The sequence below is a fragment of the Mustela nigripes genome, chromosome 5, assembly GCF_022355385.1.
Source record: "Mustela nigripes isolate SB6536 chromosome 5, MUSNIG.SB6536, whole genome shotgun sequence".
Lineage (NCBI taxonomy): Eukaryota > Metazoa > Chordata > Mammalia > Carnivora > Mustelidae > Mustela > Mustela nigripes.
This window is the reverse complement of record NC_081561.1, coordinates 99,501,484-99,518,362: the sequence shown is the minus strand read 5'-3', so window position 1 is coordinate 99,518,362 and position 16,879 is coordinate 99,501,484. Positions and strand designations below refer to the sequence as shown.

Sequence of the window (16,879 nt, the reverse complement as noted above, 5' to 3'; positions counted from 1 at the left end):
AAAAATATGACCTAAGGAATCTGACAAAACCAAAGCTGGAGATGCCACATTAATATCAGGCAGTTAGACCTCAGAACAAGGAAGCGATGGGGGGGGCATTTTATAATGATTAGTGTGTCAATTCAAGAATACATAACAATCTGAAATTTGTCTGTATCAAACAACACAGCTTCATCTTACTGAAACCAAAAATTGAGAGAATTGAAAGTCAAAACAAAATTAACAATTATAAACTGAGACTTCAACACATCTCTCCGTTACTGATGAAATTAGTAAGCTCAAGGAAGTAATGATATAGAATACCTGAATAACATTATAAACCAACTTGAACTAAATAATATTTATGTGTAACTGAATCCAGAATATACATTCTTTTAAAAGTATGTATAGAGAATAACCAATATGGATCATGTACTACACCATAAAAACAGTCTCAATAAATTAAAAATATTTAAATATTCTGTGAGTGCAATAAAATTAAATGAGAATCAGTAGCAGAAAGATATCTGGAAATATCCAAAATTTTTGGAAATTAAAAAAATATATTTTCAAGTAATCAAAAGAAAAATTAGATCTCACCTTCTTTATGACTGTGTAATATTTCTGTGTGTGTGTGTGTGTGTGTGTGTGTGTGTGTATAATATATATAACATCTTCCTTATCCATTTATCTATAAATAGACACTGGGTAGCTTTCTTATCTTGGCTATTGTAAATAATGCTGCAATATACATAGGGTATATAAGTATTTTTGAATTAGTGTTTTGTTTTCTTTCAGTAAATGCCCTTTGGTGAAATTATTGAATCATATGATATTTCTATTTGTAATTTTTTGAGGAACCTTCATACTGTTTGCCATAGTGACTGCACCAATTTACATTCCCAGCAATAGTGAATGAGAGTTTATTTTTCTTCATATCCTCACCAATACTTGTAGAATATAAAAGATAACAGTAATAGCATTGTATGGTGACAGATGGTAGCTACACTTGTGGTGAGCATAAAATAATGTACGAGTTGTTGAATCACTATGTTGTACACCTGAAACTAAGGTAAAATTGCATGACAACTATATTCACATACAAAATTTTAAAAGGGGAGCACCTGGATGGCTCAGTTGCTTAAGCATTCAACTCTTGGTTTTGGCTCAGGTCATGATCTCAGGGTTATGGGATCAGGGCCTGTGTTAGGCTCCCTGCTGCTTCTCTACTCCCTCTGCACCCCCCCATGCACGCTCTCTCTCCCTCAAATAAATATATAAATCTTTTTTAAAAATTAAAGGGAAGTTATAATATATTTGAATTAATATAGACAGAAAAAATTTTTAGGGTGAAACTAAAACTATATATGCATTCAGTTGTTTTTTCCTCCACTTTACTGAGGTATAATTGACAAAATTATAAGATATTTAAAGTGCAAAATCTGATGATTTGATATATGTATACATTGTAAAATGATTCCCACAATTCAGTTAAATAACATATCTGTCACCTCATATACTAACCCTTTTATTGTCTTAAATTATACCTCAATAATACTTGATTTAAAGTAATTTTCAAACTAGATAGATTCCCACTAGAGAAACAAGAATTCTGTAATACAATTAGTGTCCATTCTCTGTTCAATTCTATGCCAGATTCTGTAGTAATCTAGTAAGGATTTCTACCCTGCAAGTTTTATAATATACCTTAAATAATTAATACATTCATTAATAGATACCTTTTATATCCTAGCACTGTTTTAGGTGGTGGCTTATTAAAATCAATACGAATAATAACCACCAGTTCTTACTAGTTATAGACATACATATACATGTGTATATATATTTATATGTATGTATATATCAGTCATTTGCTAGGGTTGCTATACAAAATACCACAGACCGGGTGGCATAGACGACAGAAATTATTTTCTCACAGTTCTGGAGAGTGGAAGTCCAAGATCAAGTTGCTTAAAATGAAGGATTTGTTCTAGCACTCTCTCCTTGGCTTGCTACCTCTTCTCCTTGTTGTCCCTCTGGGCACTCAGGCCTCTGTATCTCTCCTTGTGTCTAAATTTCCTCTTCTGATAAGTACACCAATCAGATTGGATTAGGACCACCCTAACATACTCATTTTAATTTAATTACATCTTTTAAAGAACCTATCTCCAAATATAGTCACCTTCTGAGATACTGAGGATTGGGCCTTCAACAAAGAACTCTGAAGGGTGATAATTCAGTCAATAATAATTATTATAAAACTGTTACTTCTTTTACTATTAAAATGAGATGAATATTATTATAATCATTTCACAGATGAGGAAACAGGGGCTTTGAGATAGTAAGAAAAAACTCACTAATGAATAATTCTTATAATTACATTTTCAAAAAACATGTATTTTATTTCCACTAATGCTTAGTTTTATCTTCCTTTTGTCAACTTTATCTGTAAGTACAACAGCTAGTCTGAAAAATTATTTTTCAATTATACATATTATTAACCAAAGTAGATTTTAGATTCAGAAAAGAATGTGAGGGTTAAGGCCATTAAACTAAATAGCAAAAAAAAAGAAACTAATAGTGTAGCCTGGTTGTTATTTTATGTGTATTAAGAAGCAGTCCTTCATTATTTTCTTTTTAAGTTTTTTTTTTTTTTTAGAGAGAGAGACTACGCAAGCACGGGGGAGGGACAGAGGTAAAAGGAGAAGCAGGCTCTGCACTGAGCAGGGAGCCTAATGCAGGGCTGGATCCCAGGACCCTGGCATCATGATCTGAATCGAGGACAGCCGCTTATCTGACTGAGCCACCGAGGTGCCCATAAGAAGCAGTTCTTTAAAAACAAAGTGTTTAACACAAAATATATCTTGATCTTATAAAGGATAATTTTTAAATGTGTTCAAACCAGTGACCTAAAAACCTAATGTTTGCATGGGAGAATTCCACAGGGAATTCTGCTTTATTAACTCAAATTAATTAAACATGTATCTTGACATTTGAGGAAAATAAAAACTCAAATATGCTGTCATTAGCCTCTTTGACTTTGGAGTCAGTCTCAATTAACATCAAAGCTCTGTCTGCTACAAGCTGTTTTGGACAAATCTGTTAACATCTCTAAAGCTTAGTTTCTTAATTTTAGAATGTGGTATGCTATTAGTTACTGCCTGGACTGACTGAGGAGATTAAATAAGCTAATTTATGAAAGGATTTAATTCATTGTATAGCAATTAACATGTGAAAATGTATTAGCTGGTATCATTGCCACCAGGTCATCACCATTACTGTTGCCATCTTCATCATCACCGTGGATAACAGAAATATTTTGTGTACTGTCTATGTTTAAGTTTGTATGAGTATTACATAAACTACAATGGTATTCACTTAAAAGTTAGATAACAGTGTGAAATGTAAAGGGTTACATCTAAAATGAGAATTTATTGATAATGTGAAACTATAATGCAAATTATAAAGTTTTATATCATCTATAAAAATGTAAAGTTACTGAGAGATTGAGAACACCAGCTCATTAATTGCTAAAAAGAGGTATTATAGAAATTTGTACTAAGTGGGGTGCCTGAGTGGCTCAGTCAGCTGAGTACAGACTCTTGGTTTCAGCTCAGGTTATAATCTCATGGGTTCTGAGATCAAGTCCCAAGTCATCTGTTACGGGCTCAGTAGGGAATCTGCTTGAGATTCTCTCCCTCTGACCCTCCCTCCACTCAGATACACTCCCTCTCTAAAATAAATAAAATCTTTAAAAACAAAGAAATTTTTACAAAATATGTCCCACTGGTATTTTATTTTCCATCTGAACAACGCCGGAGACTTATAACCTTAGAGAATTTATTGTCAATAACGCCTAAGGGAGCCACATGTCTACTCTACTTTACTGTGGACCTTCAAGGGAGAGAATTCTCAGATTTGTAAGAAGCTCCATGAAAGATAAAACTAGGCTAAAGGGGAACTTCATAAAGCCCTTGTTGTAAATAACATGAATTTTTATGTTGTTACTGAAATGTAACAGACTCGTCAGGGACAACTATGATAATGATGACATATTTATGTGTGAATTTCCAGGGGTGCCTTTTGTGCCTCATAACTCACAAAATATGACTCAGTTACTTCCCTGAGGGATTTCCATGTGAGTTAAGATAAAATAAAATAATTGAGATATAAAAACACATAACTAGAGAGTTCTCAAATAATACCTCCTAAGGTCATCACAAGATCATTTTTCCAGGAAAATGACCCTGAATGTCCATGAAATCTTTTCTAATGTTACCTTATTTCTAAAGCTAGAGGCACTGGAAGAGCTATAAATAGCAATATAAATTCATAGCAAATGCATATAGGGGTTTTATTTTAGAAGCAAATAACTAGTAAGACATAGTTCTTATTTTTTATTACTAAGACTAAGTTATTGATATTATCTATTGATTCCACTTAAAATAATCCTACAAATACTTCCTAAAAACCAACTAGGTGATTGGCGTTGAGTAAGACGCTTGGGAAATAAATAGATAATTGAAAATTGGCCCTTCCTTCTCTGGGTTACAGTTTAGACCAGGAGATAGACATAAACACAAAAACATTGCATAGGGGTCAATGCTTACAGAGAATTAAACTGTTGGGTCCCCCAAAATTGGGTACCCCAATAATGGGTCCGTGATTAAAGGAGCGAGACTGATACAAAGTGAAGGTCAAGCAAAGCTTTATTTCATGCCAAACATCAGGAATCAGACCAACCGTCAAACAAACCGGTCGGGGCCACCCCTACAGGGAGGACGACATCTCCCTGCTTCCCAGATTAACTTTTATAGAGCAAAGGCCATGTGGTTGGGCCTGGCCACAAACAGGTGGCCAGTACACATACAGGAAACTCCACAGTGATGCTAGGTGACCAATTGAATTACAATTTACCCTAGCAGACATTTGAACCACCCTATTACCTAGTTCAGAATTGGTGCCCAAAATGTGCCCAAAGGGCAGGGCCCATACTCCTTGGTAGCTAGGAGGCAGTATGCACCCCCACTGATTGAATACCTCCACCTGGTCTGACCCACCCTTGTATTTGGACTTTGTTACCTGGGACTGGTTTCCCAGACTTGCTTTTAAGTCAATTTAGGTCAATTTAAGTTTTACAACAAAATGGCAGTTCAACCAGGGTGGGGCTGCTCTGGCTGAATAGGCCCTTACAAAATGTGCTTCATAATTAGACAGTATAAAAAAATCTCAGTTCTGCCTACTGAGAGCTAGGTAGGCTATATCTATTAGGCAATTTTTAGTAGAGGACATTCAAGGCAAAATGAATGTTTTCCAACAGACAGAAGAGCATCAGAGTATGTTCAGACAATGCTGAGAGCACTAAGCCCTGAAGGGAGACCTCTAAGAAATACAGTTGGAAGTAAAGGTGGAATTTAGGATGGGTTGGAATACAAAGGGTCATAAATGTCAAATTTTAGCAATCCGTCTGAAACAATTATATAGAGGGCTAACATTGATGAGACGTTCAAAAAAGTCTCCAGTGAAGCTGAGAAAGGATTAGGCGGCAATTTTAATAGTCTTAATTAACATTCCTCACATGTAATGTATATTCATATAAAAAAGACACTCTCCCTCCATTTACCAGTACATATATATGATAGTGTGGCACGGAAATCCTCCGAGTCTTTTTAGAAATAAAATAGCTTGTATTAGAATTGTATTTGAAGACAGATGGGAGTAGAGAGGTTTCTAGCTGGATGGCATCTCCAACAATATTTAAGTGTTACAGTATGAGATTAAATACCCATGATCCTAGCTCTTCTCTTGAGCAAACAAACTTGGTCAGATCCAGATTGAAAGCTATGCAAAAAGGCAAGATTTGTGTAAGAACTGTGCTTAATAGTAGGCACATCAAAATGTATCATTTCATTGAACACCTGGGGGGCAGGAGAAAATAGTCTTTTTTCTCCCTACCCAAGATTACTCTATAGATTGCTTCTTTGAATATGAATGGCTATTCAGTTAGCAGGGACAGGCAACATGCCAGAGCAATGGGAAACTTCTTTTATTTTGTCACAGGTATAACTCAATGAATGGTCTGTGGAAGGATATATTGAAATAGCATGTTATCCAAAGAATCAAAGAGAAATTGATCAAAGTTAAAAATTATTTTGAAAAAGTCATTCCTTATAGTTAAACAGAATAGAGAACAAGAGTGAGTTCAATAAAGTAAAGGTACACTTTTCCAAATTGATGTTCTCTTTCATATTCCTTCAGCCATTTAGGTGACTTCTCTGTGTGACCAGTTAGCATCAGTAAGATTGATCAATATGCCTCACATGTCCAGCATCTTCCTCTTAAAACAATTCATGCAACCTAAGGCACACCAAAAAGATGAACATACCTGAAACTGATTTTAGGGCTTTGATGCTGTTCACTTCTTGGCATGTCCTGTGTGAAAACTCCTTACCAACCCACATAATTGGCTTGCTATTTCAGTTTCTCATGGTGAATCAAGAAATTTCCAGCCCAAATGTTTTTCAAAGATGTTTCTCATTATTGGAAGAAACATTAGGTGCTAAATTTACCAGTTCACTGTTTATTTCTAAGAACTCTCATATGCTTAGACCAGTATTCTGGTCTAAACAAAGTATGTTTATAAAAATACATAAATATTATTAAAATCTTAACTAGGAAATCCTTACTTGGCAAAGTCAGACATTGAAAGCCACATCCTAAGATCAGAGGGATTAGAAGGTAAATACCCGAGGAAGAGGAGCAGAAAATATCACAATAGAAACCATCAATTGTAAAATCTGACTTTGTTCACTGAATGTAGTAACTAAATATAAAAGTGTAAAATATAAAGGAGGAGGACCAAGGTGCCTGGAAGGCTCAGTCCGTTAAGCATCTAACTCTTGATTTCAGCTCAGGTCATGATCTCAGGGTTGTGAGATCAAGCCCTGTGTCAGGCTCCATGCTCAGCACGGAATCTGATTGTCGCTCTCCCTGTGCTCCTCCTCCTGCTCTCTCTCTCTCTCCCTCTCTCTCTCAAGTAAATAAATAAATACAATCTTAAAAGAAAAAAGAAGAGGACCAAAGAGTTACTCTTAATTCAGTGAAGTTTGAACAGTCTAATTAGACTGTTCTATTTAGACTGTAGTTTCCAGTTAGACTGTAATTTCAAGAACATCAACACAGAAATCTCCTTAGTGTCATCCTTTCTCTGTGTTTTTCCAGAACTTTTGTACTGATCACTTATAGCCCTGGTACTTACCATCTGGCCAATCATGGGAGTTGAAAGAAGTGGAACTTTCTTAGTGAGGAAACAATGACTATTGAAGCAAATGGACCATGGAGTAAAGAACTGTAGAATTTATCTCATGACTTAAAAATTGCTGCCTGGCCTCTAGTCCATAGTGAAACAATGGGGTGCAAGTACATATACAAGAAGTGTCTCTGTGCATGTGTGTTATTGGGCTCAAAGAAATAGAATATGAATGAGTTCAGAGTGGGAGATCATGGAGGGCTTTGTTTTAAGTAAAAAAGGAGCCCTTTGAAAGAAGTAGTCTACAAAAGCCCATGTTTCAAGAAGAGTATTTTGAGAAATTCAGTAATGACTGGGCTAAATATAGAACTATTAATTTCAGTGGCAATGGGAACAATATCAAATGTATAATATGAAAAGCTGCACTTTGCAGTTTTAGGAGACAAGCAAAAGAACTGTACCCATAACATAAATACTCAAAAATGCAATAATAGAGCCATATAAACGTTTTTTCCTAAATTTCCACTAAAACAGTTTTCCTTTTTGAGTGATGCAGAAATAATATGAATTTTTAAATGTTATTAAAAATATTGTATTTAAAGTATTAAAAAAAAAACAAGATAAATGAAAGGAGTATTTGGCTTAAATTTTCACTCTCTTCAAAGATGTAGCCCCAAAACTTACTACTCTGAAAGCAGTGATGAATAAAAAGAGGAAATTGTACACTGTAAAATTTTGAATCAATGAAATATGCCATTCCTCTGCTTCCTATGTTCCCTTTCTAGCTACTCATTCTCAAGCTCTTTCAATGCTTTCAAAAAGCTCAACCAAACTTAATACCTTAAATAACAGTGTTCCTCCAGGTTCCACACAGAACTCTGTTTAAATTTTTAATTGGTTTATATCCTCTACATTTATAAACTACCATCCATGCTGACTTGGGTATCTCACAGGGATCTCAAATTCATTGTGATCATTGATGAAAGCTATTACCATCCATCATGTAGTCCAAGCCAGAAAACTGTGCTGTTCTATAACCTCCCCCCACTTATTTTAGTGTCATATACTATCAAATACCAAATGATACCAATATTATCTCCTACACATTTCACAAATGCTTCTTTTTCTCCTTCTCCTTCTATTTTCTCCTACTATCACCATTATGCTCAATAAAGCTATCATTATCAGTAGCTTGAACAATTGCTGCATAACTTTATCTCTGTTTAGTAGATTCAAACCAATCTATTATCAATTTGGTAGAAAGAGTGAGCTCATAAAAAGTCCTCTTATAGGGACATATGGGGGGGAGTCATAATAGAATGGTTAGAATCAGAATTGCTCTCGTGCTATTAATATCTATAAAATTATTCAGTATATAAGAAAAAAACTAATTAAAGGGATTAAATAAACTCAATAAATGGCTCAGAAACTTAAGGTAGGGGAAGCACACAAGTATTCTTCCTGCAGGTGGTTTCATGCTGTAACCATGTGGAGAAGTGAAGCCCAAACAAAGAGTGTTGATCTCAGTGGATGAAAGAAATAGAATCTGAGGGGTAGAAAGTCAAGGCTTCTAACGGTTGCTGAAATTGGCATGTCAGGCCATGGGAAGCAGAGAGATGAAGAGAAAGAGCTCTACAAGTCTTAGGAATTTTACTTCTGTCATTGTCCAGATATTCTATAGAACACACTTTGGGAAAATCCTTTGTGTAATTTTTTATCATCGTAAACTACTGGTATCCATAGAGAACCTCTGAGAGGTAGCTTGCCTGATATTAAGTGAGTAGTGAGTGATGGGTACAGCTGTGGATCCAGGTACCCATGATGCCTTTGGAGTCAGAAGTCTCAGATACAGATCCAGGACAAAATGCAGTACAGGATCTCAATCTGAAAGAGTATTACCAGAGACACATCTCTTGGCATCCTAGCTACTGGTGCATGTGACTCTTAAGACTGTGTTTTCAGGGACGCCTGGGTGGCTCAGTTGGTTAAGCAGCTGCGTTCAGCTCAGGTCATGATCCTGGCATCCTGGGATCGAGTCCCACATCGGGCTCCTTGCTCGGCAGGGAGCCTGCTTCTCCCTCTGCCTCTGCCTGCCATTCTGTCTGCCTGTGCTTGTTCTCTCCCTCTCTCTCTCTCTCTGATAAATAAATAAAATCTTAAAAAAAAAAAAAAGACTGTGTTTTCATTATTTAAAAGTCTGTTGTCTTCGTGAGTATATTCTTCTTCCTTGCTTATATTGCATTATTGATTGGTTTCACATTTAAATGGAAACACTAGACAATTGCTTTTGTTAACAAGAGAAAATGCCTTTTAGAGATCCAATTTAGCTTTGACTAGCTTATAGGATACTGATAACCTTAAAGGCAAAGTAAAATACAACAGAGGATATCTTTGTTTTTCCACCTCTCTAATATATCATTAGGCTTCATTAAATTATCGCAAATGATACAAAATGAATTTTAGAGTTAGATATGTTTCTAGTACTGAGAAAGTCGTATTTTTCAAATAAAATTTTAATATTAACCATAAATGATTACTTCTTCAACTTGCTGTGGACTTCAGTAGGAAATTCTTAAAAACAATTTTTTTTGGGGGGGTGTCAAAATGAGAGTTTCAGATTCATCCTTCCTTTCTTTTTCCATCTGAAAAATGAACAATATTCTTTCTTGAATGAAACTTCCTTGTATACCATGGTTTATATAAGATGAAAGTTACAGATATGTAATGTTTTAGCACTTGAGATATGTAGATTAAATTTCATTCTGTATTGCTTTCTTCAGGGAGCTGTTTTAAAGTTCTATTTAAAATATGATTTGGGGTAAATATTTGCTGTGTCCTCATAGTTAATGATACATTAACTAGCTCAAATTTTACATTATTTAACTTATTTTCAAAATTCTTTTTAGGTAATATGTAGACTTTAAGATTATAAGAAACACACACAGAGGTGCCTGAATGGCCCATTTGGTTAAGGTTGAGTGTCTGCCTTCTGCTCAGGTTATGGTCCCAGGGTCCTGGGATTGAACCCTGCCGTGGGCTCCCTGCTCAGGGGGAAGTCTGCTTCTCCCTCCCCTTCTGCCCCTGCCCCCCTGCTCATGTGCACTCTCTCTAATAAATAAATAAAATCTTAAAAAAAAAAAAAAAGAACCACACACATATACATATGCACAAACAGGGAGTTTGAAATCAATTATTGCAATAATGGTTTGAGATTCCCAAACTAATGTTAATCTGTGTGGTATCTTTGGATTTAAAAAGATGTCCTTCCTCAAAGATAGTTACCTCCCTATCTCTTAGGAAAATTGCAATAAAATTACACATCTACGATATGTACTTTGTACACACAGTCTAAGTGCTTACTATAACTGAGGACTGTAGAATCTGTACAACCATAGACAGCTGGAGTTACTGATTTTCTACTCCCTTAAAGCCAAACTTCTCACAGTATTTGAATGATTTGTACTCACTTTCTACCTTGCTATAGCTTTGTTTTAAGATGTTTTCTTACGTGAGGCAATTTGTGTTTTATTTTTCCAATTGGCCATTTTTCCACCCTGATTATCAAAGGTTAGCAGTCAAATGCCTTTTTTGGTCACAAACAAAATTAAAATTCTGAATTCCCAGCATTCCAAGTAGTGTCCTAGATAGAGCAGTCTGTAAAATTTTACTTGAAACAAACACAAGAAATCTTAAAGGAAGAGATCCAGATGGTTCTTCCTGGATGTGATCATGTTTTAAGAGACCGTTTCTTTGCTTTGCATACTTTATATTTCAATAAATATATTAAAAAGCTTTTCACAGTTGCCTAAAATATCTGAATATTTTGGAGAGTTAAAAACTAAGAATAGCCCTTTAGTCACTATTTTCAGGTTAAAAAGGAGCAATAATTGTTATTATGCTATTCTATTGTGTATTCCAAAATTATCAGGGCTTTTAAATCCATCAACAGTTGTAAAGATCCCTATCAGAAACCACAGAAACGACCTATAATTCATAAACCCAGATATAAATTTGAAGGGCCCTTGCACATACTTGGTTTGACTGAGCAGAGCATGGAATTGGCCTGAAGTTCTATCCCACTGAGATACCTTCTTCTATAGTCCATTTGAAACAGAGAAAGATAGTGAACTTTAATAGATATATTCTCATAAAACCAATGATCTCTTATGTGTGATAGGAAATAAACTGGCAAAAACCACTGAGGTATTAAATGCATGCAAAATGTACTACCACTGGGCTCAAACCTCTTCAAGTCTTAATGCTAAAAATCATGTAAATTTCCTATTTATATATTTATTTTTATTTTTTTTAAACATTTATTTATTTCAGAGAGAGAGTGCAGGAGTGGGAGGAGCAGAGGATGAGAGAACATCTCAGGCAGACTAGACTCTCTGCTGAGCACGGAGCCCAACTGATGGAGCAGGGCTCATTCTCACAACCATGAGACCATGACCTGAGCCAAAACTGAGTTGGACACTTAACCCAATATACCATCCAGGCACCCCTTTTTCTATTTAAACCTCTGTGAAATGTAAAGTTATATCGAAAGTATACACACTTCAGAAAGCAGTTTAATTCAACAGATATGTATATCAGAAGTAACATTTTAAATGTGGTAGCCTATGAGGGAACAGTTGAGTGACCACTAGTCAGTGTCTTCCCTTAAGCAAGCCATTAACTTGATCTTGGTCTCTAATATTCTCACCTGTAAGAAGAAAGTTCTAGGCTTGCAATGGTCTACTCTAGCTCTAAGCTTCAATGAATTAAAGTCTTCTAGTATCTAGCCAGCAGCTACCATTGGGGGAAAACAAGTAGGGATGTTCATGAGGTTTTTCTCTTAAGAAGGTAATAGATGGTCATTTCCATTACAGTGGGGCAAATAGCAGCAGAGGCAGAATAACTGAACTGTAGGGTTTTATTTTAGAGATCATTAACCCAGTGTCCTGATGTTGTAGAAAATAAAGGCCAGACTGGCAGGTGGTCTGCATGATTCTTTTAGGATCTTAAGTCTTAACTTCTAGGCAACACTTAACTTTAAAAGGAGATGTATGTCACTTGGCATCAGGGAAATACAAATCAAAACCACAATGAGATACCACCTCACACCAGTCCAAATGGCGAAAATTAACAAGTCAGGAAATGACAGATGCTGGCGAGGATGTAGAGAAAGGGGAACCCTTCTACATTGTTGGTAGGAATGCAAGCAACTCTGGAAAATAGCATGGAGGTTCCTCAAAAAGTTGAAAATAGAGCTATCTTACGACCCAGCAATTGCACTACTGGTTATTTACCCTAAAGATACAAATGTAGTGATCTGAAGGGGCACGTGCACCTGAATGTTTATAGCAGCAATGTCCACAATAGCCAATCTATGGAAAGAACCTAGATGTCCATCAACAGATGAATGGATAAAGAAGATGTGGTAATATATACAATGGAATACTGTGCAGCCATCAAAAGAAATGAAATCTTGCCATTTGCAATGATGTGGATGGAACTAGAGGATATTATGCTGAGCAAAATAAGTCAATCGGAGAAAGACAACTATCATATGATCTCCCTCATATGAGGAATTGGAGATGCAAGGTGGGGGTTTTGGGGGTAGGAAAAGAACAAATGAAACAAGATGGGATCAGGAGGGAGACAAACCATAAAAGACTCTTAATGCCACAAAAGAAACTGAGGGGGGCCGGGGGGAGGGGGGTAGGGAGAAAGTGGTGGAGTTATGGACATTGGGGAGGGTATGTGCTATGGTGAGTGCTGTGAAGTGCGTAAACCTGGCATTCACAGACCTGTACCCCTGGGGCTAATAATACATTATATGTTTATAAAAAAAATTAAAAATTAAAACATATTTAAAAAAGGAGATGTGTGGGTGATGATTTTTGTCTAATAAGAATAGTTGCAAGGTTTCCCTCGATAAATGTCATCACCCCAACCTATTTGGCCTTTTTCTCTTTGGATCAAGAAAAAAAAAATCCCATAATTAGATTCCTATCTCTTTAGCAGGTGGGAAGGAAAATTAAGATCTTACATTAAATTATATTGAACATCCCCAGTGTGTCAAAAACTTGTAGTATGGAAAAAACCACTCTCTCCATGAGTGCAAAGAAAAACTTTAAGTTTGCCATGTGCAAAGGAGGCTGAAACGCTGGACTAGGAACCATGACCCTTAGACCTCCATGAAGGAGCACCTGGATGGTTCATTTGGTTAAGTGCCGGACTCCTGGTTTTGGCTTGGTCATGATCTCATGGGCCATGATCTCAAGGGTCCTGAGATTGAGCCCCATCTCAGGCTTGTTGCTCAGCGGGATGTCTGCTTGAAGATCTCTCCCTCTGCTTCTACTCCCACTGCCTTTCTCTCTCTAAAATAAATAAAACAAAAAAATTTAGATTTTCAACTTTACCAGAATGATCTTGGGATCCTAACAGTGTATCTTAATTTCCTTCTTCCCCTTATCCTTCCATTTAGTAGAGAGATAAACACAGTATTTCACATCTATTCTTATGTTAGTTAGTATCCAAGATAAAAGTCCTTAGAGCCTTTTTTCCCATCTACTAATTCTTTCTCTACCTGGTCATGATGCTTAATAGAGGCATTCCATTCTATTTTCTTCAGATAGAATGTTTTTGATTCAGTGTATTCAATGCTCAAGGCCCTATCAATTCTATTATTTTTCTCCAGTGTTGCAAAATATTTTTATTAATCTACATGGAATCGTACTCCACTCTTTCCCATACTACAAAAGGACTTTTCCTTGACCTCATGATACCCTCTGACTACTGCTCTCATTGCCGCTGAACTCCTTAGAAGAGTCGTCTCTTCTCAATGTTACCTATTCCCAACCTGCAATTCAGACTTTTTCAATTTTCTTATCTTTATCAGGATAATCTTTAAACAAACAGCAAGCATTTTTAATATAACAAACACCATGTACCAAAAATGAAATACAACAATTGTTCATTTTTGCTGTTTTTCCAGAAATTAAGTCATTATCCTCTTTACACTTCTTACTGATTACATTTTCCTTTTTCCCCTATTCAAATATCAATGCTTATCCTTACTGTACGTTTATTTTTGACCCGGTATATATGCATGTATTCCTAAATCGTATATGCATGTATATAAATGTATAATTAATTTGTGTATTTGTAAAATTTACATAAATAGCATCAGACTTTTTATCCATCCCCTTGTGTTTTAGTTATTCTTGACTATTTCCTCTTTTATTACAGATTTTAGCAAGAGCTTATCAATTTTCACACACACATACAAAAAAACTCTGGATATTTTTGATTGGAATTATCCTGAAGTTATAGATTAATCTGGAGTAAATGAACACCTTTATTAGCTTAATGCCTAAGTACCTTACAGATTTTCTTGCTATTTTTGAAGGGAATATTTTCTAGACTTACGTTTAAATGGCTGTTGCTGATACATAGTGATGGGCCAGCTGGGAAACGGGGGCTCCAAGATGGCGGATCTTCCCGCCAACCCTCTCCAAGATGGCGGACTTTCCGGCCACCCTCACTGCAGCCTCCATGTCATTTCCAGAAAACTGAAACCTTCCACCCAGGAACTTCCCAGCTGGGAACTGCCCATCATGGGAACTGCCCATCATGGACACTCCCCACCTCATACTCTCTGATCACCACATACCTTACAATATATGGACGCAAGTTCGTGCCCTACCTTGAGCCGATAAAAGACCCCCTCCAACTCCCTCCCAGTGTGACTTTCCCGACTCTGCTTTCCAGAGTCCTCCCTGCGTGACTTTCCTGGCTCCCCTGCTCCTGAACCCTGAAACGTCGCCAGAGAGTGCCTTTAATAACTCTTGCCTTGCACCCACCTTGCCTGGTGTCGTGTTTTACCTTGCCTGCAAGTCTTTACACATGCTATTGACCTTTTTACAGTGAATTTATATGCAATAATTTTGTGAAAAACATAATTAGCTTTAATTTGCTATATACTTTCATGGATTTTCTATATAATTGATCATACCATGTGGAAATAATGGCAATTTTGTTTTTGTTTATAAGTTCTATATTTCTTTATTTTATGACCATTTTAGACATTGATTTTTTTTTTAATGGTTATAGAGATGTTTGTATCCATTTTGTAGTTAGTCAATTTTAATCACTTAATTTTTTCTAGAAAAAGTCTCATTGTTTCTATATCATATTTGTTCAGTTTTCTTTCTCTGGCTTTTGAGATTAGCACATAGTTTGTTTATTTTTAGTCTTTATTTTTTAACATTTCACATTCCAGACTGTACATTTCTCACTAAGTACTTCCTGATTAACAACATCCCATGGATTTTTGTAACATAGCACTTTTGTTGTAGTGCAGTTTTAAACATTTCCTAAATTTCAATTAAAATTTAGTTTCTGACACATGAGATAGATATTTTGTTTTCAAAGTGTGATTTCAACTTTCTTAATTTTTTTTCATGACAATCTGGTTATAAAATAAGATTTATATACCAATTCTTGGTCATTTGAAACTTCATTAATGATAATTAGTTTCAAATAATGTGCTTCCAAATAATTAGTATTCTGTGATTGTTGGCTGCAAGGCTCTACATGTGTCCATTCTGTCATGCTTCTTGCCTGTGCAGTACAGCCTTTTCATATATTTAGTGACTTTTTTTTTTTTTTTTTTTTTTTTTTTTTGCCAGCTTAACCTATTTGCTTCTGAGAGGACTATGTTGAAATTCCCCAATCTGAGTACTAATTTTTCCATTTCTTCTTATGATTCGGTTTTTGCTTTTTTTTTTTTCTTTTTTTGGTTTTTATTTATTTGATACAGAGAGAGAGAGATCACAAGTAGGCAGAGAGGCAGACAGAGAGAGAGGAGGAAGCAGGCTCCCCACTGAGAAGAGAGAGAGCCTGATGCGGGGCTTGATCCCAGGACCCTGAGATCAAGACCTGAGCCGAAGGCAGAGGCTTAACCCACTGAGCCACCCAGGCGCCCCCTGTTTTTGCTTTATATATGTTAAGTGTACACAAGTTTAAGGTTATAATCCTAACATGAATTCGTCCATTTAGTATTAAGTAATTACCTCACAAATGCTCTATTTGGGGCATAGAGCTGGTTTGATTAGATATGAATATTACTGATCCAATTTCTTGCTGCTATTGTTAGTGTTAATAGTTGTGTTTTCTACTTACTATGCACAGAAGTATATTAATAATTGTTTAAAATCTGGCCCTCTGAAGCAAAAATCCTGATCTGTAGCATTTGCTTATTTCCCTGGTGTAAATACTGTCAACATGGCAGAATTGAAGCCACCACCATAAGGTCTGCAGTTTGGAGTATAAAGGGTTGTGCATGACCTCTGTTGAGAGCTAGTGAGACTGTGAGCTAGCTATAGCATATCATTAATAGTGCATTTTCTTTGCTTCCTTTTTTTTTTTTATTGAGTACAGTTGACACACAATGTTGCATTACTTTCAGGTATATCATACAGAGATTGGACTGGTTTGAACATTATGCTATGCTTACCATAAGTGTAGTTACCATCTGTCAAGATATAACTCTGTTACAGTATCCATAGATATTCCCTGTGCTGTGCCTTTCATTCCTGTCTTACTTTTTCCATAGCTGGACGCCTGTCTCTCTGTCCTTTCCACCCATTTTGCCCATCCCCC

At 36.0% G+C, this 16,879-nt stretch overlaps 1 pseudogene; it reads right to left on the bottom strand.

Annotated features, from left to right (window-relative positions):
- Window positions 1–14,847, bottom strand: part of LOC132018684 (glyceraldehyde-3-phosphate dehydrogenase-like) — a 50,449-nt pseudogene extending 35,602 nt beyond the window's left edge.
- Between the last annotated feature and the right edge of the window lie 2,032 nt (window positions 14,848–16,879).